This window comes from Taeniopygia guttata, chromosome 1 (genome assembly GCF_048771995.1).
Source record: "Taeniopygia guttata chromosome 1, bTaeGut7.mat, whole genome shotgun sequence".
In the NCBI taxonomy this organism is placed as follows: domain Eukaryota; kingdom Metazoa; phylum Chordata; class Aves; order Passeriformes; family Estrildidae; genus Taeniopygia; species Taeniopygia guttata.
The window spans coordinates 7299916-7327546 of record NC_133024.1 but is presented as its reverse complement, the minus strand read 5'-3'; the positions used below and the strand labels follow the sequence as shown (position 1 = coordinate 7327546).

At 35.8% G+C, this 27631-nt stretch overlaps 1 long non-coding RNA gene across 1 annotated transcript in view; it reads right to left on the bottom strand.

The window, feature by feature from the left end:
* Positions 1-25697, bottom strand: part of LOC140680293 (uncharacterized) — a 67466-nt gene extending 41769 nt beyond the window's left edge. The window contains exon 1 of the long non-coding RNA XR_012051450.1: positions 25513-25697. This is a non-coding gene — a long non-coding RNA (uncharacterized lncRNA). The remainder of the gene's footprint in view (positions 1-25512) is intronic.
* Positions 25698-27631: the final 1934 nt, after the last annotated feature.

Genomic DNA, 27631 nt, shown 5'->3' with positions numbered 1-27631 from the left:
TTTCAAAGTGTTTCACTGAAAAAAGAAAGTTCTTGTGATTTTTTCATGTCCTAACACATACTGAGAGTTTCAGTATTTATCTTTCAATCTGTGAGTCAGTGCATAGTGAATAAAAGCTATAAACAGGCATCATCTTTCCACTTATATTTTTAAATGCTTTTTATGATATAGAATCCTCCACTACAAGAATTGTATGCCTGTTGTTTGAGAATTTCTACAGCCTCTTCCCTACTCTGAGCCATCCTTTAGCAGTGACAGTATTACCCCTGGTCTCAAGGGTTTTCTTTCTACCACATCTCTGGGTACAGTTCAAGAGACTCATATTACAGTTCAAATATCTTTTTCTGTGGACTATTGCTAAGTCTAAAGCTTAATTTGTTCTGAAGTATAAAGATGTACTGAAATAAATAACCCAAGGTGCACTTTATTTCAACAAGAAGAAGCTGACAAAATACTGGTAATCTTTAGTAAGGCATCTTCAGGGCATAATAAACTTTCTTCTTTGATCTCAATATATGAGCATTTTGACTAGTAAAGTATCCATGAAAGTGGATAAGTACTTTCTCACACAGACTTTTGAATGAGACCATTTAAGAAGATATTGAAAATCTAAACTTACTGCATATCTTTGTGTCCTGCTGTTTAAATGGCAAAAAGTGAACTGTATTTCTGAGTCAAAAAGAGAAAAAAATGAAAGCAGAAGTCACATAGATCCTCCTAAGAATGCTATACTCAGAAAACAGAGCATAAATTTCTTCCTTTTTCTTTGCAGCAAAACCACAGAAAATGCAACAAAATAGAATGTAGAGATGGTAAAAAACCTTGTACTGACAACTAAGAGAAGGAGTACAGTATGGGCAATTCAAATTATGAAACAATGCATGAATCTGGATTTAACCATCTGAATAAGCATCAGAGTAGAAAATACCTGCTAAAATACCTTCTAAAATGAGGACAGTTAAATGACATTTTCAGAGTGTGAGACATTTCAGTTTATACCATTGAAAATTTTCTCTCCTGCAAATGTTTCTGCTCCCCAGATTTAAACTTCACCTTCTGAGGGTAATTTTTTCTCCCTTTATCTGCACTGTAAATGACAGGAGCTAAAAAGAAAAAGATGCAATTAAGATTAAGTGATCTTGTAAAAAATGACACAGAGCATTCTGGAAGAAGCAGAAAGAATGTGGGAAACAGATCCAGGGAAGTTGAAAGGGTGGAGATGTTGAGTTTGATGACAGAGTCATAATGTGAGTGGAACAACAAAACAATGTGTGTGAAAGGGAAGAAGGTGGGAAAGGGAATGCAGAGGGAATTGAAATGAAGACTTCTGAGGAAAGCAGAAGGTAGAATCTCAGAAGAAAGATGCTTTGTTCAAACAGCAGACATGAGGCAGAGAAAACTGTATCGAATCAAAACTATCAACAAAGGGAAGAGAAAATGAGCGGGGTAGGGAGACAGAGGGGGAAAAATGAAGGAATTGCAGATTTACAAAGGCAGAAAAATATTATAACAAAAACAACAAGCAAGTAAAAATGTGGGAGACAGAAACTGTCTGTGTTCATTTTCATACCCAAACCTTACTGAACTGAATGCATGTTACTCCAAACAGAACTGACTGCCATTATCATTAACTCAGAGATTATTGGCTCTATGAAAACTTGAAGGCTCTGTTGTCTTCTAGATGCAGACAGGAGACCTTGAAGGCTGGCAGTGGGCAAAGAAGCCTACCTGCAGCCTTGAGAGCTGCACCGTGACAGAACAGAAGGGGTCTTGAGGCAAAGTTTATGGTTCATTTGTATTCCCTTTGATGTATCTTTTCAGGAAAATAATAGCCTGCTACATGGGCCACTTCTAACAGGTTTATTTCTATAATACAAACATATTGACTTTACTGACCACACTATCCCAACTACTTTACAAATGATTTAGGGATGCAAAGCTGTACACCTGTGTTAACTGGTCAGGTTTACATCTTCTCATCTACAGCAGACAGGTAGCTCAGGACAGAAGGGATAAAATGGGAAATATCTTCTTTTGCGTGTTTACTCCTCCACCCTATCACCTCTTCAAGTGTCTGCTAGGCTCTGATTTAATAGATGACACTGATATATGCTGAGAAAACAAGTCAAACATGGATAATTACTTTGATGGCTGTTTACACAAAAGTTCTGGCCCATATCTGCCCTGCCCTGCTCTAAGATGTTAAGTACAAACAGGAAAAAAAAAAAAAAAAAAACAAAACAGAGAAGCACAACTGAACTGGTAACTGGTTCCCTATCGTCCACAAATAAATTTGTGGGGATGAAGGAGAACCAGGAGGTAAACTGTACCTAGTCAATAACTACCACTTGGCTTTGGAAATGGAGCAAGTTTCAACCATCTGAGCTGAGAGCCATAGTGATGGTGACAGCATTGGGGGTGGGTGGGGGTGGAGGGGAAATATCCATTCCCAGGGCTTGCCACAGCAGAGAGACTGAGCCTTTGGAGAGGTGTTAATGTGTGGAAGCTTGGGCAGACCAAAGGACAAAGAGTGAATGTTCCCTTTCCTTGCGTCTGTGGATGAATGACAGCTGGAACAGAGGATCAGATTCCCGTCAGTATATACTAAATACAGGACATGCAAGCAAGTTGCAAGATAGTTTTGTTGTTTACCTGGTGTTCCTATCCCTCTTCACAGATACATTAAGAATGTTAAATCTCTGGGCAGTACGTCTCTGTTCTTATGGTATGCTTGCTCTAAGTTCCCCTTGTCATATCTATATTTGCATAAAATGATCAGAGAACAGGTGATAAACAACAGAAAATACCTGATGTCTTCATTATGACAATTTTAAAACTCTTTATAATACAGAAGATTGTTGTATATATATATATATGTGTGTGTGTGTGCTTGTAATAAAATACATTTTCCCACTGCAGTGTGTAGAAGCCTTTTCTCTCACATCAGGGAATATCTTGTTTGCTGCATCAAGATTAGTTATTTGATACTGACCTCAACCAGTTTGATGTCAAGCCTCTTTGATCCATGCCGCTCCTGTTTACAGAAGTGCCCAGAAGAAACAAAATATGCTTCAAAAGTAATTTGAGACTAATTTTCCAAAAAAAAAAAAAAAGTAAAATAAAAAAGATTATAAAGGTCACATTTGGTCTGAAAGGTAATTATTCACCAAAGTCTCTGAGAATGAAACAAGTTTCATCTACATTAATACCCTGCATGCAGCAGTAGGCAAAGGGTACAGGGAGAGATTTTACTACTCTTATTTGTTAATGCATAAACTATGAAATTTGACTTCAGAGAAATTTAGGACGTATCATTTCCAGTGACTGCTATAAAAATCTTGAAAAAGCTGACAAAATATTAATGATAAACCATTATTATAATCTTTCAGGAAGATGTAGTGTGACCACAACTGGTAAATGTGTCTCCGAGGGGGTTCATTGTAGCTTTAGGCTAAGAAAGAGTGAATAAAACACTTCAATAATAATATCCCCGAAATACCTTTACTGCAATCTCCCAGTGTTCTGTTTTGTACCATCACATCCATCTGGCAATAAAAAAAATGGCAAGGTGATACAGGAAATAGCTTACATGCAGTCACTTTGAATAATATACAATGTTAAATATTATAAACACTAAGGAAATCATAAAATTAGCAAGAAAACACCACAGAAGCTGAAGAAAATATGATTTTATTTTTCTAGAGAAAATTGTGGTATTAAGGGGAAAAAATAAACCAGAAAAACATCTTGAAATGGTTCTGGGGAGACCTCATTGAAACCTTTCAGTACTTGAAGTGGGGCTTATTAAACAGAGGACCTTTTTACATAAGCATGTAATGATATTACAAGAAGAAACCGTTTCAAATGGAAAAAAAAAATAAAATAAAAAAAAACCCCAAACAAACAAAAAAAAAAACCCCAAAAAACCCCCAAACCACCAAGATTTAGATTAGATGCCAGAAAGAAATTCTTCCCTGTGAGGGTGGTGAGACCCTGGCACAAGTTGCCCAGAGAAGCTGTGGTTACCCCGTCCCTGGAAGTGTTCAAGGACAGGTTGGATGGGGCCCTGAGCAACCTGGTCAAGTGAAGGTGTCCCTGCTCATGTCAGGGAAGTTGGAATGAGATGGTCTTTAAGACCCCTTTGACTGAAACAATTCTACGATTCTATGAACTTGAAAAATACTCTGAAAATATGTTAACATAAACTAAATAGCTTGTACGAGGGAAAAGTCCTTTTACCTGTTTAAATGAACACTTTTTCATGAGAATTATTTACTTTTCTTCAAAGCCTTCATTTTTTTTTCTGATTCTTTTCTTTTTCTTTTTTAAAGGGAAAAAAAACCCAGGAAAAATCAGGACCAGATTCCACCACTGAAAGAAATAATGTAGATTTCAAGAAAAGTTTGTCAGATTAATGTATCACAAAAAAATTAAACCTTATATTATCTTTGTCATACCAGCAAATGCTATAACAAATGGGGATTTTGAAAGGCAATACTGTATTATTTATTTATCTTTGGCTGCTCATTAGTTATTGTTTTGAACATTCTATCTTCTCTACTTGTTGGTGTGACGAAAATTCTCCCTGCCAAGATTTTTTTTCCCTGTTTTTAATATTAGTGTTTCTGCACTGATGGATTTGTGCTGACGATAAATCATTTTAGTAACATATTTGGCTGAAAAAAAAAAAAATTTACACAGGTGAAAAGCATTCAGCTTGAGAAGAGGTTTGAAAATGAAAATTTTTTGAACTAAGAAAGGGATTGCGTAAAAAGCAGTTCCAAAGTTGATGTAGCCATGGTGAGCAGTAGTGGGAGCATGTAGCTGCCAGCCTGCTCTTGGATCAGATGGAATTTGTGCCCACTGACATCAGCCTGGAGGTCTCTGTGCTCTGCTCAGTGTAGAGAGAGTGGCTCTGCTGGGAAGAACCTGGCATTCTTCACGGATGGCAGGTTGACAATGAACCAGCAGCGTGTCCTTGTGTCCAGGAGGGACAATGGGATTCTGGGATGGAGCAGGAAGAGCGTGGTCAGCATTCAAGGGAGGTGATCATGCCCTCAGCCCTAGAGAGGCCACATCTGGTGTTCTGTGTCCATTTCTGGGCTCCTCAATACCAGAAAGGCAAGGAGTCAGTGGAAAGGGTCCATCAGAGGTTCCACAGGTAATGAGGAGTCTGGAGCATCTCTCTTATGAGCAGAGGCTGCTGGAGCTGGGCCTGTTCAGTCTGGAGAAGAGAAGGCTGAGAGGGGAGATCATCAGTACATACAAAGATTGCCAAGGTGGGTGTCAAGGGCTTGGTGTCAGACTCCTTTCAGCTGGGACCAGAGAATGGTTGAGGAGCAATGGCCTTAAATTAAAATACAGGAAATTCCACCTCAACACGGGGAAGAACTTCTTTATATAATTAAGGGTTGCAGAGAACTGGAAGAGCTTCCCAGGGAGGCCCTGAATTCTCCTCTCTGGAGACATTCCAAGTCCACCTGGACATGTTCCTGTTCCATGTTCCTGTTCCTCTGCTCTAGCTGACTCTGCCTTGGCAGGGAAGTTGGACTGCACGACCTCCAGTGGTGCTTTGCAACCAAACTCTTCTGTGATTCTGGGATTCTAGGGAATGGAGATGCTCTTGGTCTTTTTTTCAGCAAAAACATTATCTGGGATAATGTTTTTGCTGAAAAAAAGCAGCAAAACAGAAACCAAACTGTTCAACTTCCTAACAGAGTTGGTGTAGGCCAGAATATTCAGTGAAGAATCCTTTTAATTTTCAATAGCTTTCAATCTTTCTTTTCTGGAAGATTCATTATCTCAAAATTCTTATGCAGATTCTTACCAAAGTTGATCTTTCAATCAAAAACACTGTGAGCTTCTATCAACTGAAATTAATTCACATCTATGCAGCTGTAATAAAAATAATTGAAACCTAAATGGATGATAAAAAATGACATATTAAAAGGTCAAAGCTAGTTTTGGTTTAATCCAAAGATTTACAGCATAGGATTGTGTACTATGGTAATATGAATTTTTGAAATTCATTGAGTTGTGTTTTGCATTTGGTAGGAGTAAATGAATACATATAGTTGATTAGACAGCATGTCATAGATCTAATCTGATTTTTCATTTCATGAGAATTCCATTTGTAAGTGTAATAACCTAAAGGTCAGCCACAGAGAATAGCTATGTTAGTAGCAATTGCAGCAAATTATTAATTCAAATTTACTACAGCATTAGAGTCTGTTTTAATGTGAAGTATAGTGCTCAAGAACTAATAATACTAATTGAATTATGGTTCTAAAGTAATTAGAATTTCAGGATAAACAACCTTATTTTGTGTATGTATGACTGTGGTGCAGAGGCCTGTAAGCTCTACTTCATTAATTAATAAAGAACCATATGTTCTGTGTTTAGTAGTGCTGTAGGCTGAAGTATTTTGTTTATCAAGGGATAAATCTCTTATAATGATTTAGATCTGAAAGCTGATGAAGGATACGCATCACTTTTGCAATTTCTTCATCTACAAGACATTTCTAATTATAATTTCACATCATCATTTGTGTATAATGTCTAATACAAAATGTAAATGTAAAGTAGATTAAATTTTTTTAGAAAACCAAGTCATTCAGCAGTATTTGGGGTGGTTCTTCAGTTAAATTAAAATATGGAGGTCAAATCATCAGTCAATTTCAATTGATTTTCAATCTCTACAGGGTTCTACACTTTGTGTTTTGGGTAAACTGTACTTGGACAGGAACTGGACAAACTTAATGGTTAATAAACTCTCTTCAAATAATTTTTGTTATCACTTAAATCTTATCTGAATTTATGTGTCTGAATTTGGCTGAAAGCTTTGATGACAATGCATTGTCTCTTAACTGTTTGGATTATTTTAAATATTCAAATAAATCTTACCCGCTGATACACAATACGCAGGTCTACTTATCTTTATTACTACAAAAGTTGAAAAAAGTAATAAATATTTTTCCCAACCCTGTCAGTAGACTGGTGCAATCCTCTTTCCAAAATATGTCAGAACATGTAATCCTGTCCTTCTCAGTGAGGTAACAGTTGAAAAAAGGAACATCAATAATCTAGCAAAACTAGAAAATCTAGAAACATCAAAGTAAAGCCAAGAATCCTGCAGTTACCCTGAGTCTCCAGGCAGAAGACATCTTCCATCTGATTGCTCCTTCCCTTGGCTGGCTGTCTCTATACTACCCCTGGACATTTTGCTTGTCAGCTCTGCTTGGAAACCTTCTGGCACCTCAATAATTTTTTTTCACATTAATTATAGCCTCAGATGATCTGTATCCCCCATCTGATCCCAGCTACAAATTTGAAGCATTTTAGATTCATATAGATCTCTGCATCCAATTGCTTGAGCTGTTGTTTTATACAGGAAATCTACAGTGTTTATTTGGAAAGTGATTGTGTAACTTATATTTTTATCTGTTATTAAATTCATATATTATGGAATATGGCAATACTTGGTGACCTCATTATTGGTTGCATTATTTAAATATAATCTTAATCTAATAATGGTTTTAGTATGTATCACCATAACTTCTATCAGATTATTTTTTCTTTAAACCACAGCATTTTTGTGAGTGGAAGGATTGTTTAGTAAGGTAAGCACTTTAAATTTCAATGACATAAAAACTTCCACACTTTTCTAAACTACTGGTGTTTTGGGGTTTTCTTTAAGGGTTTTTGGGGTTTTTTGGGGGGGGGGGTTCTGTTTGGTTGGTTTAGTTGGTTTGGTTGGTTTGGTTGGTTTGGTTGGTTTGATTGGTTTGGTTGGTTTGTTTTGATTGTTTTATGGTGTTGGTGGGTGGTTTTTTGGTTTGGTTTGGTTTTTTTACCTGTGGATTTACTAGTTATTAGAAACACTGGGCCTAAGCAATGGGCTTTCTTTGCAATGATGACCAAATTTGTGTATTTTCTGAGTTGTGCATTACCTGTGTAGGATATGTTAAAAATAGCCTGAATCTCCCTTTTCTTTGTATGTGTAGACTCTTATCCATACATTACTTACTATTAGTGAGTCTTTCCTTGTAAGTTTTGAAAGAATGATATATACATAAAGCATTCACCACAGACTACCTGAAATTATCTTGAGATCTTTGCCTGCTTCAATTCAAATTTTTGTCTGGTATCCACAGACTCTTGTGCGTGGGTTTTCCCAGCTAATGTAGTAATTCCATACCAGCTGTGCATTAATACATGTGATTTGTTTTCACCCGTTGCAGATTAAAATGGAGATATTTAGAATGGCCTTTGACATGAACTTCAAGATTGACAGAAGACAAGTATGATTGTAAAGACTATTATGCAATAGATTCTTTTTATCAAAAAGTGTATCAATGAAACATCTGGAAAACTATTGCAATAACTCTTATTAAAATTTGTAATTTAAGTAGGCTTTCAGTAATAAACATTCCAGCAGTAAAATATGAGTAGACTTTCACCATTCCCTTTATTTAGTGAAAAAAAAAAAAAAAAAAAGTGAACACTGAGATTTTTGCAATTATTCAGTAATGTTTAGGCAATATGCTGTTCACTGACTGTGGAAATTATTCTGAATACTAACATAACACCCAGCTGTATGTGAGCTCCAGGTATACTGGAAGTTGCTTTGACCTGTCTATAATTGCTGTGTATATTTGAACAGATTATGCTCCTCATATTCTATTGTCTGAACTCGCTGTTTTTTCATATGAAGTAATTAAATTGGTAGTAGTGATACTTATGAATTATTTATTTCTTCATGTGAAGAGAAACTTCATAAAATGTTGCATATGTACTTTTTAATTTGGAGTTAATGATGTAGGTGATACTTAATTTTAAACCCAGCTCAGAGCCTCAAGAAACATCTTTACATAGTTGTGTTTCTAAATTTATATAATGAGTTATACTTCAGAAATCCTGTTGTAGCCTCAGAAACATGTAGGAATGTGTCTTCATCACAGTTCTTATAGAAAAGTGGAGGAGATTTGTGCTCCCCCTTTCCAAAATTTTCTTTCTTTCTTCAGTCTCTTGGAAAAAACAAATCAGTATTAACTGAAACTATCTCTCAAATCCTATCTCCAAACCCAGAAACATCATGAACTCTACATTTCTAATAAAGCTATTAATTCAGGGCAACAGGACCTGTCACTGATCCGGAGGGCAGTGTCACGTCTGTGAAGTTACCACCATGCTGTCAGCCAGGATTTCTGACACTTTGTCACCTCTCCAGCCACTTTGCCTGCTTCCATGTTCTCAAATGCCTCTCCAATTTGTTTGTACTGCTGACACAGATAACTGCAACATCGTGTCAATGGACTCATCCAACTCGCTTATAAAATTAAGCAGACATTATAAAAGTTCTCATTGTAGTTGTGTTTTTCATGGCAATACCCAAGTAATTTATCACAGAGTTCACGGCCTTCAGAAAATAATGTATTTTTCTCATGAAGAGGTATTCTGTGGGGCATGTTTTGTATGTAGAAAATTGCATATCTTGAAATTGAAAGGACACTTCTGAGAAGCCATGGGTTTGCATGTCATTGCCAAAAGTCCTTCTGAATAACAGTGGCTTACTGCCATTTATAAATTTAACAGAAATTCTCTCTTTGTTTGGGACTGCTAAAACCTGATATGCATTTAAAAAGAACATGGTCTAGGGACATAAACCTGCATTCCATAACATATTTAGTTTCTCCAAAGGCAATCCTGGACAAAGATTTTATTTCAAGATAGCATCAAAAATTTTTGGACTTCACCACAAGGTGTTGCTTGAATGCTTTGTAAACTCTTGCATAAACCACATTGTTAAAATGATCATGTGAGCAAATGTATGACTAGTGCAAACATGAATACATCCACAGTGATGAGATTCTTATGGCTCCAAAAGTTGTATTCTCCCACCTCATTGAGACAGCTTTAACTTGGTACATCAGTCTAACCAGTCTCCTGATAGAATGTATGTGATATTCTGTGACAAGCAATATAGAAAAGCATCTGAAACAGTTTTCTTAGCTTTACTACCACCAGGTTCCAAAATTATATTGTTAGAGATTTACACATTGATAATCAGCATGTATTTTCCTATTTATCTCAGGATTTATATTTTTGTTGGTCAGAAAACCTATAGGTTCCTGTGCTGAAGCTGCATACTGACTTGGTAGCATTCACTAGCTAATAACTACATCCTTAGCAGTGGCACTCTGACTAGAAGTGACATAACTAATGAGACCAGTCTTAATTTTCAGTGTGTTTTTCACTTTGAAAGAACAGTGTGATGTATTATTAAAAGAGTTTAATAACACCTCAACCCCCACAGACAATTTTTTCACATAAATACTTCGGAGAACATATATAGAAAATATTTTTATTGTAACACAGAAAATTATTTTTCCACTGTTATTTTCTAGATCTAATAATCAAAATAATCAGTAGTAGGCATTACTTTGAGCATCAGTATAAAACCTTCAAGTTTTCACAAAAGTGCATTCACAAAATTGTACTTAATTAATATATTCTGGTCAAATCGAAATATGCAGAAACTTCATAGAATCATAGAATTTTAAGTCTTGGAAGGGACCTTAAAGATCCTCTAGTACCAACACTCCTGTCAAGGGCAGGGTCATCTCCCACTAGACCTGATAGCTCAAGGCCTTATCCAACTTGGCCTTGAACACTTCCAGGAATGGGACATTCATACCCTCCCTTCTTAGTTATCTTGTCTTCTGCACCACCATAGAGAAAAAAACCCCGAAAACTAACTGTACTTTTTGTACCCCGAGTCTGTTATCTTAAAACATGAACCTGAAGCCTTGCCTGCTAATCTTTAATATTGTCACATCCAACACCTACTCAGAACTTATAATTTCAAGAAGATTGGTGTAATTAAAATATTGTGAACAGAGGTTGTTCCCACCATTTGCAAGCTCTTTGCTTGATAAGGGTTCTTATCATTATTACTTGGCACCTACTATACTATCAGATATAAAATCTACATGATTTTTAACATCCAATTAAGCACTGTTTAATTATCTGGTATTAGTCATAGTGGTCCCTGCTAAAAATAAAAACAAAGCCAGGGATTTATGATAATTGCGTTCCAATTAAGCCTCGGCCAGTGCTATTCCCTATCACTCTCCCTGGGAGACACCCCAATAAAACAGCCAGCCTAATTAAGTGGAATATGGTATATATTGTCTTATATGGTAATGAGAAGATTAAATATTGTCTCTCTGAATACAGGTTCTTTTGATGCACAGTGATTCTGGACTGAGGCCATGCTCACCGAGGGCATGGCAGGACCAGACACTCTTTCTGTCTCATTGTAGTGAGAAATGGTACAGGTGTTTTCCTACAGGTGTTTCCATCTGCCTTCTGACTTAATTCTCTAATAATAGACATAACCTCATGAATGATGTGAAACCAAACAGATTTGCCCAAATTTAGGCAAAGTATAAAAAATAACGTGAAAATCAATAAAACTTTGGATTATCCAAAAATGAAAGGTGTGCTTGGAATGATTAGGAGCCATGAAACCATAGACCATAATTTGCTTTCAAACAACTGGAGAGTCTGCTATGAAAGAAAAAAAACTCTTGAAGAAACACCAGAAATTTTTATCAGGACCTGTTGTGGAAAGACAAGGGGGAATGGCTTCACAATGACATAGAAATGTTTAAGCTCAAAACGGGAAGGTGCTTTTATTACCAAAAGCTTTATAAAGTGTTCTTGGCTCTTTCACTTAGAATATATTAACAATTTTTAAGAACCTAATATTAATTTTGCATATTAGGCAACTTAAATGTGTAGACTTGTCATCAAGTTTTAGAATTTTATATATATAGAAGCATCCCGATGCTTCAAATATTAATATTTGCTTTCCATACATTGACTTTAAAACTTCATCTTAACTTGCAAACTAAGGTTTTGTTTTTACATTTTGCCATCTTCTTGTCAAAGTACTGAGATTAATTATCTATTTTGCACTATCTACATTTCTGCAGAGCTACCCATGCAAAACTCCTTTAGAATTTTAGAAAGAGGAGCTTTAAATCTTGTCAGTTCCAGGATTAAATCCCAGGTCATGATCATCCTCACAATATAACATGGCAGGTATTTAGAAGGAGTCAATTTTTTCATGGAGGACTCATCATAATCTCTCTAAGTAATAACATTGTGCTTAAAATCATAAGAGTGACACTAAAGTTTTGAAAAAGTCCCTGTAGTAACCACTAAATCAAGAGAGAAAAATGCTGTTGATGCCACATGGATGAGCTGACTGTCTGGTTAAGATAACTTCTCAAAATAGTTGATGCAAGGGGCTTTGGCTTGACCAGGAATCACTTTGAGATTTTTCTGAGCAATAGCCTGAGTGAATACATCTAGCTGTAAACAGGGCAGGCACATATCACACTGGTTTCTATTCACAGAATTAAATTTTGGGTTTTTTTTCATGTCATCCAAAGAACACAAGTGACAATCCTAATTACATATATTCAAAACAACCTTTAGGCAATGTAATGAAAACTGTAGCCAAGGAAATGGAAAGAGTGTTTGCATCTAGATTTGAACTGGAGCCAAAAAATGCCAAAAATTCAAAATAGGACCACATGGATTCCTGTGGAGGCACCCAATTTTTGAGTGTTATTTTATGAAAAAGTCTATGTTTCTGATAGCTAGATTTCCACACTTTCTGAATAGCTGTTCCTACACACCTTTGTGTCATAAAAGCTGTGCCAAAAAGCTCATATCAAAGAATTAAACTCTCCAGGTCAAATTTTCTCATATTGAGCTATCTGAAGATTTTACACTTCACTAAGGAAGAATTATTATCTTGTATTTTACAAAAATATCTTAAATTAGTACTTGAAAAAAACAGAAAATAAAGTGAAGATCTAATTTTGTAGATCTAAAATGCAAAACCATTGCAGAACTATTCTGAATGAAAAAGAACAGGAACAGTAATACTTTTTGACTATATTTGTTGTCACCAAAATAATTTTTCTACTTCAATTACTGATAAACTTTTGAGGTGTTAAAAACAGTTTGTGAGCTACCATCGATCAATCCATAGCACTATCTCTACCCCACTTGTTATTTAAAGTGATTTAACAGGCAAATAGATTAATATATACAGCTGGGAATTTTGATTCTAACAGAATTGCTGCTTCTCAGATATGGAAAGAAAAAAGTGAAATTTATATACTTGTATTTTATGGTTTTTACCCAAATCTTTTATTTTGAGAAACGAGAAAATCCATACTTGAAATGAAAACTTCTATTTGCTTTTTGAAACAATCTATGTCTTTGTTTGAGTTGAGCTCTTTATCCACAGGGATAAGTTTATTTTGGAAATGAAGGATGTGAGACAAAAGGATTTTTTTAATAGCAGTTCAGTATTGATTTTTATGATGTTCTCATGAGAAGTTCAATAAACTATATCCAGGAACATTTTTTTCTTCACATAAAAATAATTTGCGCTAAGCCTCTGTTCCTCTTAATACAGGTAAAAATTTTGCACTCTTTGCAAGAAAAAAATCCAATCAAAGGGTACATCTGCGTTAGTACCTATCTTTTGAAATGGAAGAGTATCTGTGCCCTTTAAAATTGTGCATTCAAGATGTAAATATATTTTAAAACCAACTAGGATTAAAATGGAGCTAAAGTGTGGCTACTGAGATACCAGTAACATCAAATAAGAAACTCCAAACCCAAATCCAAACATGCTGATCACACAGAATTTCTAAAGGGCTAATAGTATATGCCTTGCTTTGATAAGTCCATATGTGTTATTACAATTTTATAATTTTCACTTATAGTAATGATGATCAAATGCTATGACCTATTGTCATGCAATGGAAATTGAGCTAACATGTAATTCATAACGGTTTTTAAGAGGTTTATTAACTTGTATTACCAAACATCTCATTGCCAAAGTGCTCTAGAAAAAAAACTACGAATTATTATATTGGTATATACAGAAATAGATTCTCCCCACCTGTTTTAGGGGAGAGTGAGAGTTACAATACACATACTTTAATTGCGATGCAATTACTATTAGATTACAAACTGAGATTGCAAAAAATGGAACTTATTTTGCATCATTTTTCCAGTACATATGATAAAAATTATTTCTTTAGTTGTATTTATTAATTATGTCTGCTTCTGAACCCCTGTGTTTCAGACAGTTGGGCAGTAGAATTCCAGTAACATTTTAAGAATCCAGACACAAATATATTAAGGGTATGAATATAAACTAAAAAAGTTAATAACCTATTCATTAGGCAGTGACTGATTGAAAGAAAAATGAAATAGAAAATGTCCATTTACTAGTTTGCCCGGCTTTAAAAACTTGATTTGCTTCAGAAACATTGCTAGTCCAGTCTTTTATTTTTTTACCCCCAAAGAAATGGTGTTTTACTGAAGTGCAATTTGCACTCAAAATATGAAAATGAATATTTTTGTTTTCTTTGAGAAGTGAATTTGCCAGCAAGAAATTGTGAAATTATTTATGAACACAAGCCCATTATAGCTATATTCTCATTAGGAAGTCTTAACAGACAAATAATGTAGGAAAGGTTAATGAATTAATCTTTTATTTGCTATGTCAAAATCCAATTTCTACAGAACCAGGTGTATTTCATAAAAACATTACTTAGTAACTTTCAAATGGCACAGTGAATTTCTTCCATAGAACTAATTTTTCATTTTAGCACAAACACAAAAACTAAAGCAATAAGACCCTTGCATGTGTGCAATTTTGGGCACCACAGTAAAAGAAAGATATGAAGCTATTAGTGAGTATCCATGAAAGGATTCCTGTGCAGGGCCAGGAGCTCAATGTGAGTCCCATCCAGCTCAGGGTATTCCATGATTCTATGTTAAAAGAATTAGAGAGCACTGTAAAATTAAACCTAAATTTTCTGTACCCTCAAGGCGTAACCACCCCTCTCTGAGCATGTACCCTAGACTTTATTGACCATATCTTTAAGTGTGAAGTGAGAGAATTTCACACCAATCAGTTAACAAAGGTGTGGCTCAAGTCACTCAGCCTTCCACCTAAACACAACGAAAAGTAAAAGTGTAAAAGTGTAAAATTAACACAGTGTAAAAGCAGCTTGAGAATGGCGAAAACTTAGGGAAGGCTCCATTGTAACTACTGGGATCAGTGGAAGGGTTAAATACATTTTCTCTCCCACAGGGACACCTCTTGGGTAAAAATGTAGTCCATGTGTGCTGAACACTTTTATTTGAGATTAGAGCTTGTCTGTTTATTGCTTTTTTTTGCAGTCAGGTACTATCACTTTAACCTGTCACAGTTTTATATTCATAAAGAGTGTTATTCCATAAGCTGATAGTGTGAGTCCTTCCTGGAGCCTGGCAGCCCCCACCAGTGGGGAACATACTCAGATAAAGAGGAAAACCTGCTGAGGAATAGGAATACTTCAGAGTGGAAATATCCTCACAGGGGTCTGTCTCCCTTATGCTGTGGGGTGTGTGGCTCTGAACAATCAGTCGAGCCACCCTCCAATCCAGCAGGACTGTTCAATGCAGGGTGCCCATAATGGGACACACAAGGGATTTGGCTTTCCTGGGGCACTGACAGACAAACCAAGAGCTGGGGAAATCTGCCCTTTACACAAGTCCATGCCATTTCATTGTGTCTCAGTGCTAGGCTGGCTTTGAGAAATCACCCTCACCCCATTTATATTCCTGGCAGGTTCTTCACATCTGCCTGAATGTACCCTGTGCTCATAACAAACTGGATTCTATGGTTTCAGGGGTTTTACTTTACCTTATTACATCTCCCCACATATCCATATTCCATCGTGAAACCTCCTGCTCTCTCAATTAATTATTTATGGCTATGCTTATCTACATTTTAGGCATATCAAGGCCAGTTTCGGTCAGAATCTGAGGTATTGATGATTCTGAGATTGTAGAAAGTCTCTGTCTTTCAGCCCCATTGCCAAAGAAGAAGTCATAATTGGTCTGTGCTGGTTTCAAGGTTGTTTATTCTGTTTATCTCTAACATGTTCTCCTGCCCTGCCGCAGCTCTGTCCTGCAGGGCAGCGTGTGGGGCTCTGCCCTCAGTGGGATGTTACAAACATTAAATACCACAAACTACCTGTGCTGGATTTACAATAATGTGCCAATATCTGTCACCCACGTTGAACAGTGTGTCCCCAGCCTAAACCAACAGAAAAATGCCAACACTACAGTGAAACATGGAGGGCATGAAGAAGAAGGACGAGACACACCCAATTTCCTCCATCTTGTCCCCTTTGGACCCCTAATCTAGAATCCTAAAATTTTACTTTTGCACCCGTGCCACACTTATAATGTGTAATAATTATTACTCATATCAAACACTCAAAGCTTGTAATTCATCCTGTAAGATTGAAAACTCTTTTCCATGGACAGAGATCCCAGAGAGTGTCTCTGGGGGCTCTGTCCAGGGGGGTTCCTGACCCCCTGCCAGGGTCCCAGACCTTCCAGGGCAGCCAGAGGCAAGCCCTGGATTCCCACAAGTTTCTACAGCCACGTTTTAGGTGCCCAATCCCTCCCACCTTGAATTTCCACTGCTTTTAATATTTTCAAGTGCTGAGTTACCTTTGAGACAGAAAAGGTTCACTGTAGAGTTTCATTCACAACAGTTGCTTGCCTGGGGTTTTTCTGTTTGGTTTTGTTTATCTGGTTTTGATTTGGGGATTTTTTAAATCTATATGATTTTTGCACAGGGTTTTTGTAAAAAAATCCTCTGATATAGCTGTAGGATTACCTGCACATTTAATCTGGGAATTTGGAGGCTGCAGACACACATATCAGCTTCTGACTGGGGAAATATAGCACACACAGTGCCAGGGTTTAATTGTTGCACAGGCTGCCGGAATTGTGAGCAGCCAAAAAACAACAAATCACAACCTAAACCCCAAAATCCTAACCTACAACAGGAAAACACATGCCCAAAACAAATTTAAAGGATATTTTGATGTGTTTTGCACCTTAACAGAATGTCATTAATTGATAAAAGCATGCCTACCATCCATTCTGGTATCATTTAGTGCAATAACTAAACAGTAAAATTTCATATAGAATGGATATTTTGCTGTAAAAAAGTAAAGTTAGTGAAAGAAGCATATAATGGATAAATATATTAAAAAAATAAATCCTTGTGTAGAAAACAGCTTAAACTCATGTCTTACTGTTCATGGTACAAGTAAGTTTCTGATACTTAAAAAAAATTATACTTCATATTTTCCTTCCTTACAATAAATTAAGCAAAATGTTATACCTTTTCATGAAAAAAAATTAAAAAAACAAACAACTGGTTTTGAAGTGTGGAGGTTGGTATTGTCAGGAATAGTGACAGTCAGAGACTCCAGTTATTAAAAGATCAATTTATAAGTTCAAAAGTCATACTCTGTGCAGTGGTTTGTTGGTTTTCAGTCTTTGATTGGTTTTTTACCTAGCACCTCCCATAGATTTAAATTTTGACAGAGGTTTGCTATAATATTGCCTATAATTATACTGTGTTATCAGGCAGTTTTAAAGGAAGCTGAACCCTTGTCTAAATAAACTTATTTTTTTCTTTTTTTTTTAGGTTCTTTATCACTTCAGAGATGATAATGTCCAGTAACTAAAGTAGTTACTCCCCAGGAATTTTCTCTCCCATCGTTTTTTTCTTTAAAGAAACCATCCTGAATATGGATTAGCACCACGAGCAGAATAATTGCCATTAAAAAAATGTAAAATCATGAGGAACACTACATGCAGTGAGATATTTAAATTTAAACTCAAAAAGTCCCTCCTAGAAAAGCAAAGATGGTGGCCATCCTACTATACATGATGTTACTAGGGGAGTTTGGCATGTTTCAGCTATAAAGGCAGAGACTGAAGATGCATGTGATTGCATTCTCCAAATACAAAGCAAGAACCCAAAGTCACTGGTGGGAATAAAGAGGTTAAATTTAAAGCACTGCTGGACCAAGGACAAATGTCAGTATGATTTCTCCCAATACCAGAAACTGGAGTGAGAATGTCCACTGTGAACACGATTCAAACTCAGATTTATCAAGACATAAATCATTGATTGCATGACACAGCTGCTTTGACAACAAAGATGTCAAAACCCTGACTCAGTCCTTCCAAACCTATATTTTTTTGGGGCAAGAGAGAGCAAAACAATGGCAAGGAAAATAGGAAAAAAAAGGTTATTGCAGAAAGCATTACCTCTTGGAAGAATAAGTCCTTAACTAATGTAGTATTTTGGATGGTTTAAAATAAATAAATCCACTTGGCATTTTCACTTGAACTCATAGTGTTCTAAACACACTCCTTCTTAGTATGCTGACTGCCCAACTCCAATCTAAAAACTTTATTCCCCCTTTGACTTTAAAGAGGCCACTGGCATGAAACTGCAATTTACATGTTAATAGAGGTCTGCTTCAAGCAATGTGTGACCTCAAACAACCAGTCAAGTTAACGACTATATTTCAAAATATTCCAACAAAAATTTAATGAAAAAGATATTAATGCCTTCAGAGGTAAAAAAAAAAAAAAAAAAAAAGCTTCCATGCAAGTGAAAGCAGAATAAAAACACCCCTCTTTATCCAGTGTTCTTGTATATTCATTGTTTTAAGCTCAACAAAACCAGACGGAGATCAGTGAAAGAAAAAGATGACAACAGCAACTGAATATCAGTCTATATAACCAGTTTGTCAGAGGGAATGCTAATTATTATTTCAGGCTGATTACCTTTTTTAGGAAATACAATTTTATTATATGCAATACATAAAACATTTTCACGTTACGGAGGGATTCAGGTTACTGGTGATTATTCAAGGCTGATGGTCAAGCTCTGGTTATATGCCCCTCAGCAGGGCTGAGCTCCAACCTGATTGTTACAGCTAAATAAATTAATGATTGGAGTCTTTAAAGTTTTCTGAAAGATTTCTCTCTTCTTCAAAAGTTATTGCAACATCCAAATTGCTCCACTAAAGTAAAAATATTTGTTTCCCTACCAAACTGAAAATCAAAATTTCAAAACTGAGCCTGTACCCATTTAGCTGCTGCCCACCTGTAAGCAGCCAAATATATATTTGCTTAAGCTGATTGGATGTAGACAACTTTGTTGAGACAACAGAGCTTACAAGGAGCAATTTGACAAGACATCCCATCAGGGACACATTAAGTCTGTAGTTATTTTCTCTCAGATATGTGACAGTAAGGTCAGGAAATCAGAAGTGATGGCTGAAGCAGCCTGGAAAACTGGGCAGATTTCTGACTTGTCACGATGCCCTCACTTTTTAGGTGGCTGTACCTACTGGAATGGACACCAAGGTGTTGGCAATGGGGACTGCTGAGTGGCCCCTGTCAGGATGGAGTGTCAGAAACATGGGTTAAACACGGCTCTCTACTCTCCATCCCCATCTGTGCTATGTGGGATGTCTGGAGAGATGAAGGAATCCTGGGAAAGATACAGGAAGAGAAGATGTTTTGATTTGCCTTTGCTTCTCATTATTCAAAGCTATTTTTAATTAATATTAACTACATGGAAATTGTACCAGTCATGGTTATATGTGATCTCCCCATTTTTGTTTCAATCCATAAGCTTTTTCTTCTTATTTTCTTCCCCATCCTTTTAAAGGGAAGGACTCAGGACATCTGTGGCAGCTCTCAAGCCCTCACAATGACTAATTGTGACTCACAGCATAACTGTGCATCTGTGCTAGACTTGTAATTCTTTTTACTAATCTCTAACTTTCATGGAGACTTTATACAATTCAGGACTAAAACACAAAACAATTACATTTGATCATATAAGTGTTGATCCAGTGAGGAGAAAAATCTTTTTTTTTAATTGTTTGCTGTACAAAACTGTCAAAAAGTAAATTGTTATACAACTTTGTCAATGCTTTAATCAGTTTTTAGTCACATTAAAACTAGTGGAGGACAGTTCCTTTCCTTTTTCTATCTATACCTTCCTTCCTCCATCTCCAAACGTCACTTCCAAAAGTCTTTATGAATGTTTCTTTTTGAATGTTTCAAACATGTGATGAATATCTTGTATACACACACAGAGTAGGAGATATCACACTTGCATCATATCAGAGAAACTAAATGTGTCAAGAGCACAGTAATGAATAACTCTACAAACCTGGGTCACCAGATTCTTTCAAGTTAAGACAGATGTGGCTCAAAAGTAGTCACCATCTAAAGGCAGCCCAAACATGCATCAATATCTTGGTATATCAACAGCAGTTGGTGATTAAGATTTCTTGTTTGGATTTTTTTGTTTGGTTCATTGGTTTTGAGCTCAAATGTTGATTTTTTTTTTTAATTAACTGATTTCTGCAGTATGAACATCAATCTACAACAAACTACTTATTGAGAACTTATTGTAAATACAGGTGCATCTGGTGGGAAGAAATGATGATGTCTGACTCCAGTTCAGAAGGCTGAATGATTTCTTTACTATGACTATACTATAATACATAAATATACTATGTAAAGGAGATACTAAAACTTAATGCCTACTTTTTCTAATATCCAATTACCTCACAACTCGTGACCCTCTCTCAAGAGTCCAGACAGAAGTGGATCTGATTGGCCATGAGGCTCAAACAATCCTCACCAGAATCCAACCAAGCAATCACCAACAATTTTCCAAACACATTCCACATGGGAAAAACAAGGAGCATAAATAGAAATTGTTTTCTCTTTCTTTCCTCTGTGCTCCTCTAGGAAAAATCCTGAAAGAAAGAAGAATGTGCCTGCCACAAAATCTAATCTAAGGAATTATGCTATTGTAAAGTTTAGTGTTGCAGACTATTTGTACCTAATTATTATAATCTATTTACCACTGTAATTATGCCAGTTACCTTTGTTTTGAAATCTGGCATTGTGGTAGAAAAGGCTTCCTCTCTGTGGAAGTTCTGCTCAGCAAATAATGAAGACACCCCTGTGCTATCAACACTCTTTTTTTGATGCACAGATACAAAGCATACCCCCATAGTAGCTAAAGTGAAGCAAATTAACTCTATTCCAGGAAAAACCAACACATAAGATAAATATCTTTGAAAATACAAGTGCAGGTATCTTCACGTATCTTACAGCTGTAACCAAACTGGCCATTATAACATATTTATCACATTGGAAAATTAGATTGATGCTTTGGTCTGCATAGTACAGTCTAACAACACTACACCATTTTATGTTGCTTTTTTTGTCTTTGGAATATGTCATCTCTTCTCCAAAAAAGAAAAAAGAAAAAAAAAGCTTTGCATTCAACTTAGAAACCCTTTTTTTTTCCCCAGGATAGGAGAGGATGTGGGAGGAGGAAACATAGTGTGTTATAACTTGATCTCCCCATGGAATCAAACTAAAACCTCTGTGACTGCACTTAACCTTAAAGATGGAATTATGAAAACGTTAAAAGCAGATAAGAGGGATAACTAAAATTTAATTTTTTTAGGCATTAAGAGAACACTGCAGAGCACCCCACTCTAAGTGAGGCCTCAGTGAATATTGCTTATTAAGAAAGAAGAAGTAATTGGTGTCATTAAGTAGAATAGTAAGGGAAAGTATTAGAAAGAAGCAGCATATTCTAGAAATAGGAATTTGCACTTTGACAAAGAAAATAAAATCAAATTCTCAGGGGATAAAAAAGTGGAAAACCACTGTTTCCAAATGTACCTGGAGTAAAAATCTATCAGCATGAACATGTAGTCAGCTGATGACCAGTATAAGATGAGCCTTCAAAGAGGGAAGACTACTGAAGAAATGTAGCATTTTTTTTAAAAAATTGTGTTCACAGAACAGAAAAATCCAGACAGCCATGATGGAGCAGCCTGTGGAAGGCTCAGCACGTTTGCCTGAAGCTACAGAGAGTATGAATTAGGTTAAAAAAACAAAGTTTTATTTGAAGGTTCTTTAACATTGTACTTAGCACTACTTTTGTGTGGAGTGACAAAGGTTGCACCAAAAAAAAAAAAAAAAAAAAAAAGAAAAAGAAAAGAAGTAAGAATAAAAGTTCCAGATACTATCCAAGTAACTTGAAGTAAATAAACCAAATGTCTATGAAAATGAAAACTATATCTGTGAGAATGCTGGATAAAAAGTAGTACATGTTCGATTGTTGGAAAAAGCTTCTTTAATTTCATCACAAGGTTAAAAAACCTAGTAGATTTACTTTTTAAGAGGCTTTCCCTAAAAAAATGTAAAAGTTCTAAAGAAACCAAGTAATCAGGGGACAAGAGAAATGTTTTGATGCAACTAAATAATTGTTTTAAATAAAATGAGAAACTGATAATATTTTACATTCATTTATCAAAATAAAAGAAAACATTTAGACGGTTAATAGGAAGAAAATATTTTTAATCATATCAAATTACTGATAACGACAAAGATGACAGAAAGAAGTAAACTGCAAAATCCTAAATGCAAGTAAAACTACTAATAAAAATTGTCATAAATATACACATAAATGAAAGGTACATAAGTAATAATTCCTAAGCTATGTAATTAATGGAAGATGTAACAGCATCTTGGGGCTGTGATAAGTCTATGAAAATTCGATCTCAAAACTCATTTGCTGACAAAACTAAATTGACTGTTAGAAGAAAATAAGAAACAATAAAAACATCTCTGAAAACAGCATTAAACTACCACATAAGTCCATGGTTCATTTTTCTTTGAAGCACTGCTTTCCCTGACTTAAAGTGGATTAATAAACTGGGGGGGGAAATTAATTGCTTAGGAATGTTTAATCCAAAAACTGAGCTTAGTATGGCATGAGAGATCTACAAAGTTCAGAGGCACTAGGAGCCTACTAGTGAAAGGATGAAAGCAGGGGGAACAAAGCTGAAAACAGTACAATAAGGCATCTTTTCACACAGAAACACACCTGTGTAAAGCCCTGCTGAGGCAGTGGAGATCCTGACAGTTTGCACAGATGTGATGGAAGACTGGACAAGCAGTCAATGTTTTCAAGCAGAAAAAGCACAGCAGGTTCAAGAAACCCCCAAAGCTAAAAACAGTGGCCAGCAGAACTTGCTGGGTGAAGGATCATTTCTCAGCATCACTTGATCTATTTTCTCTCTTCCTGCATGCAGCTGCTGCAGAAGGAAGGTTTCTGTACAACACAGACCCTTCCTCAGCCTGATTGTCCCGAGAGTGACCCTGGAGGAGCTGAGCCTCTACAGCCAGTTGTACTAACCAGGGAATGCATGGCCTCCCCATTCTTCTTGCTGCACCTTTGCACCACGAGGTTAAATCACTCAAACAGGGCTTGATTAAGGTAATTATTAAATTATACCGATGAGGTGAAAGAGGCTGAAGGCAAGGAAGGTGCTCTTGCACTCTTACCTTAGCCTCTCAGAAGCTCCACGATTCTTTAAAAATCTCTCTGTCACTGCTGGGAAGGAAAGGGAAGATGATAATAATTCTAAGTGTTTTTTAAATATTCTCTTGGTATTGCCTTATGCTAGCAACTATTTTATGCTCCTGGTCACCTCAGGGACCAATTAGGTAAATCTCTAGAACAAAGTCCCAGTGCAACTTTTCCTCATGATGTGACATTCCCAGAATTTCACCATGGACCAGACACACTTGGTGCTTTTGAAGCACTATAGAAATGTAAGGAAAGACATTCAATAATATATTATAGACAGAACTTCTGAATCTCCTTTGTGCTAGAAGGCAGGAAAGAGTCAAACGAAAAGAAGAAAGAAATCCCAAAATGCTTTGTCCTCACCTTTATAGATTTGCTGTAGGAATTCTTATTTTCCCTTGCAACTGTTCTTCTACATGAAGGTCCTTCTGCCATATGTCAGCTCAACTCTTAGGAGAAACTTAATTTTTTCCCAAAAATTTAATTTGACACAACCTTCATCCATTAATTGCAATGCTTTTGAAAAGGGAAAATTTTGGTCTGAATGATCAGCATATTAAACTCCTATATAGTTTTAGTTTACTTTAGATTTATTCTAAAGGGAAAAAAATGGAAATAGATCTTGTGAACATATTCTGGTTATATTTCATATACATCTGTAGACTGAACATTCCTGAAGAAAATAGAATACAACTAGCTCAAATAGCTTTTGGAGAATCATAAGAAATACCTACTCATAATTTTGTCTTCATATCACTAACAAAAAATAATTTATTCCTACAAAGAGAATATATTTACTGTTCAAAGGCTTTTAGGAAAGGGAAACAGGCAGTTATACTAGATTAACCTGCTAACTTAAATTATCATATGGACATATTCATGCAAGGCAGCTCTCAGCTTCTTTACTGAATACAACTGACATTCTTAAATATACACACAGATCCTGATTGCAGATATAAACTCCATTCATGTTGCTATTCCTGCCACTGCTGGAGCAATTTGTACATCTTATTTTCAGCCATTTTTTCCCCACTAATTCCTCACTATGGAAGCAAGCTTTTAAATGCTTTTGCATTAAAATTCTTTACAGCTGTCTGATAAGAGAACTTTAAATTCTTTCTTCTCTTGTGGCAGGACATCCATATTTGCTGAGATTCAGGGTACTCTTCCTTCCTCCAGAGTAGCTGTTGGACATCAGCTTCATGATAGAAATTAACTAATCCGGGAAATATTAAGTCAGTAAAGTTTCAGTGGGACTGGGGATTGAAATTGTTTTAGTTACTGTTGAAGGAAACACTTAACAGGAGTTTTGAAAGCACTATGCCTAATACACAATTAAATATTTGCATTGAAACAGATAAATTATATAATTTCAGTGTATATTAAACATTAATGATTGTTTGTCTTTCATCTTAATACCTCTTACAAGTAATTTAACAGATTTTGTACAAGATTGAAAAACAGCTTAAAATATAATCTATTTTATTTTTCTCTGCACTCCCATTAGTGAAGTCATTTATACATATAGCTATAAAATTTATCCTTATTTCTTGCTTTCTTCTAAAGAATCTCTGCCAGTATAGGTATATTTTGTACTTTTTCATCTGTGTTTTGCTAAGTGTTAATCATTGTGCATTTTAAAAGACATAAACAGAGGATTTCCTCATTTCCTTTTCTCTATCCCACTTTTCCTCTCTTCATGTCAAGAGAAAGTGCTGGGTGGCAGCCACTGGCCAAACAAGACCATGTATGTATATCTCCAGTCAATTAGAACATGCTAGAACTTGGTCTACTTATCTATGATGCTATACTCTGTGCCTGGCAGATTCTTCCAGCAGCAGCAGCAGTTTTGAAAAGAATTCTTTTTGCTTTTGTGTGTAATTTTTATTGGCAGAGTCAGACTTTGACCAATGGATAAAAAATAGGTAAAACAACCATTTTCATCCAAAAATTATATTGGAATAGTTTAAATTATTTATTTTTTATTATTTTATTAAGGTGACTGAAAAAAAGTTGTTTTCATCCCTACTAAAAACTAACAAACAGAAAGCAAAAATAAGAATTATGGATTTTTTCTATCTTCAAATTTACCCAAAGGGGCATATGAATTTCATATTACTTACATATTCACCTTTCAGAGGTCAGCTATGTTCAGAGGTTATCACAGGTTTTGAAGCCTTGAGGTATTTAGTGTAGCTGAGGCTGAATTTCAAGTCTACATTTAAAACTGAAATAGAAAAACAAAAACAACGAAAAAGGAAAAAGTCATTCAATGTGTTCTTGAACACCTTTGGCACAACCTAAGTTTTAAAACCCTGAGTCTGCTGGGAAAATGGGCATTTCCATAGAAACACTGAAGGAATGAAAGCACCACATAAGAGCCTCTAGCAGGGGAAGTGTAGCAAAGATGGGTTGGCTGTGAATCTTAATAGACACAAAGTCTGCTGGCCCTGAACTGCTGCCCACCTTCCTGCAGCATTTCTGAACTGCAGGAGTAATGTCTGCACTTCTGTTTGCTAAAATTACTGTACCTGACGAGGCATTAAAGGGGGTTTTAAAGAGAGAACACTGCATAGCCTTTATCTATTAACCTTTCAAAGAGAAGAGTATCATAGGAAAGATCCGTAACTGAAGTCAAAGGGTCAGTACCTCTATAAGTGTAATTTTAAATTAGCCCAACACCCAAACTGCCTTTTTCCTACATTCTGTTTTCTTTCCATTTTTACTACCACTATTACAGCAGCTCCTCTTGGCACCACTTTATGTGCAGAGAGTGCTACTACAATACATGCCTCTTCCTAGCACTTTACAACTTGCCTAGGAATATCTTTCTTTCATCTGAAGTGTCTCACGTGAAGATTTTTTCTATTAAATTAAGAAATAATACAGCTTGCAAGAGGAATTTAGTTAAAGCTTTGAATCCAATTTGAGTAGACATTGATTGTCTAAAGACAAATAATTATGTTATTTCAAGAAATAAAACGTTTGTTCTGTCATTTTAACAAAATAAAAAAAACCCTCTTTTTTAGCTGGTAGAATGGGAAAAAGCTGAACAAAATCAAATATTTAGATACTGCAACTACATTCAATTTATCTGTTCAATGAATGTTTTATTGTCAATAGGTCAAAACTAGAAAGGAAAAAGTATTTTTAAAAATAATAATATTTACAACAATAACAATAACAACTATAGTGTCTAGTTTCCTAACTCTTGCTATTGCTTTCTACAGTTTCAGAGTTATATATCCTCTTAGCTACATGAAAGTAAGATCACAAGCAAAAGGATTTCTGGGCCCTTTCTGGATTGACAAATACAGGTATTTACCACAACTCCACAACTTTTCTTGTTACTTCTTTGTTTGTTGTTTTTCATCTTAGTCAGAATTCGAAGCAAACTGGGATGTAATTTTTACATTCAGTCGTGCTGCATAATTTGTTATCAAGCTGCAGCTTAGGTGGGGCCCTGGGAAAACTTCTGCAATATGAAGTTACCTTCCATGGCAAATGATGTTAACATTTGGCTTGGATTACAGGTTCTTGGATTACAGTGTTCTTGGTCACCTTGTATTTGTTTCTCTGGAGGAGTTTAAAAATGAGAACATGTTGGGAGAAGCCACTGACTGAATATACAGCTGTCCCAGGACAATAACTCATGTAGTAAAGCAGCAAACTGGCAAACAGCTTTGCTATTGTCCTGGTAATATATTTTATCTGCATGGTGTGATAGGATTTGGTTACCATCAAAAGTCAGTCCATTTCACCTTGAAGATACACCAGGAATTCCTGAGATTTGCAACTTCACACTAAGCCTTGAATTTATATCTCTTCTCTATGCAATAATGGTACATCATCATTTTCCTGAAGATGACCATTCATCAAAAAAGAAGCAGGCCAGTGCCCAGTTCCTCTCTGCTTCCTATTTCAAGAAAAATTGATGATACACCTTGCACAGCAAGCTACTTGTATATTTTTGTTTTTAATTTAATGATAGTAATATAAAATGATCCATTGAACAAAAAACTCTGGCCATTATCCATCTAGATGTAAGTATTGAAGCACCTGTAGTGTCAATCATCGTTATGTGACTATTATGTAAACAGAATCCCATGATAAGGACTTGGCTGAGCAACAAAATGATGGTCAGAATGTATTTAATGGCTTCAAATGTAAGGCTTCTAGTCTTACTGTGTCCTCATTAAATGTCACTCTGAAAAAAGAGAAGCAGCGTGACAAGAAGTGACA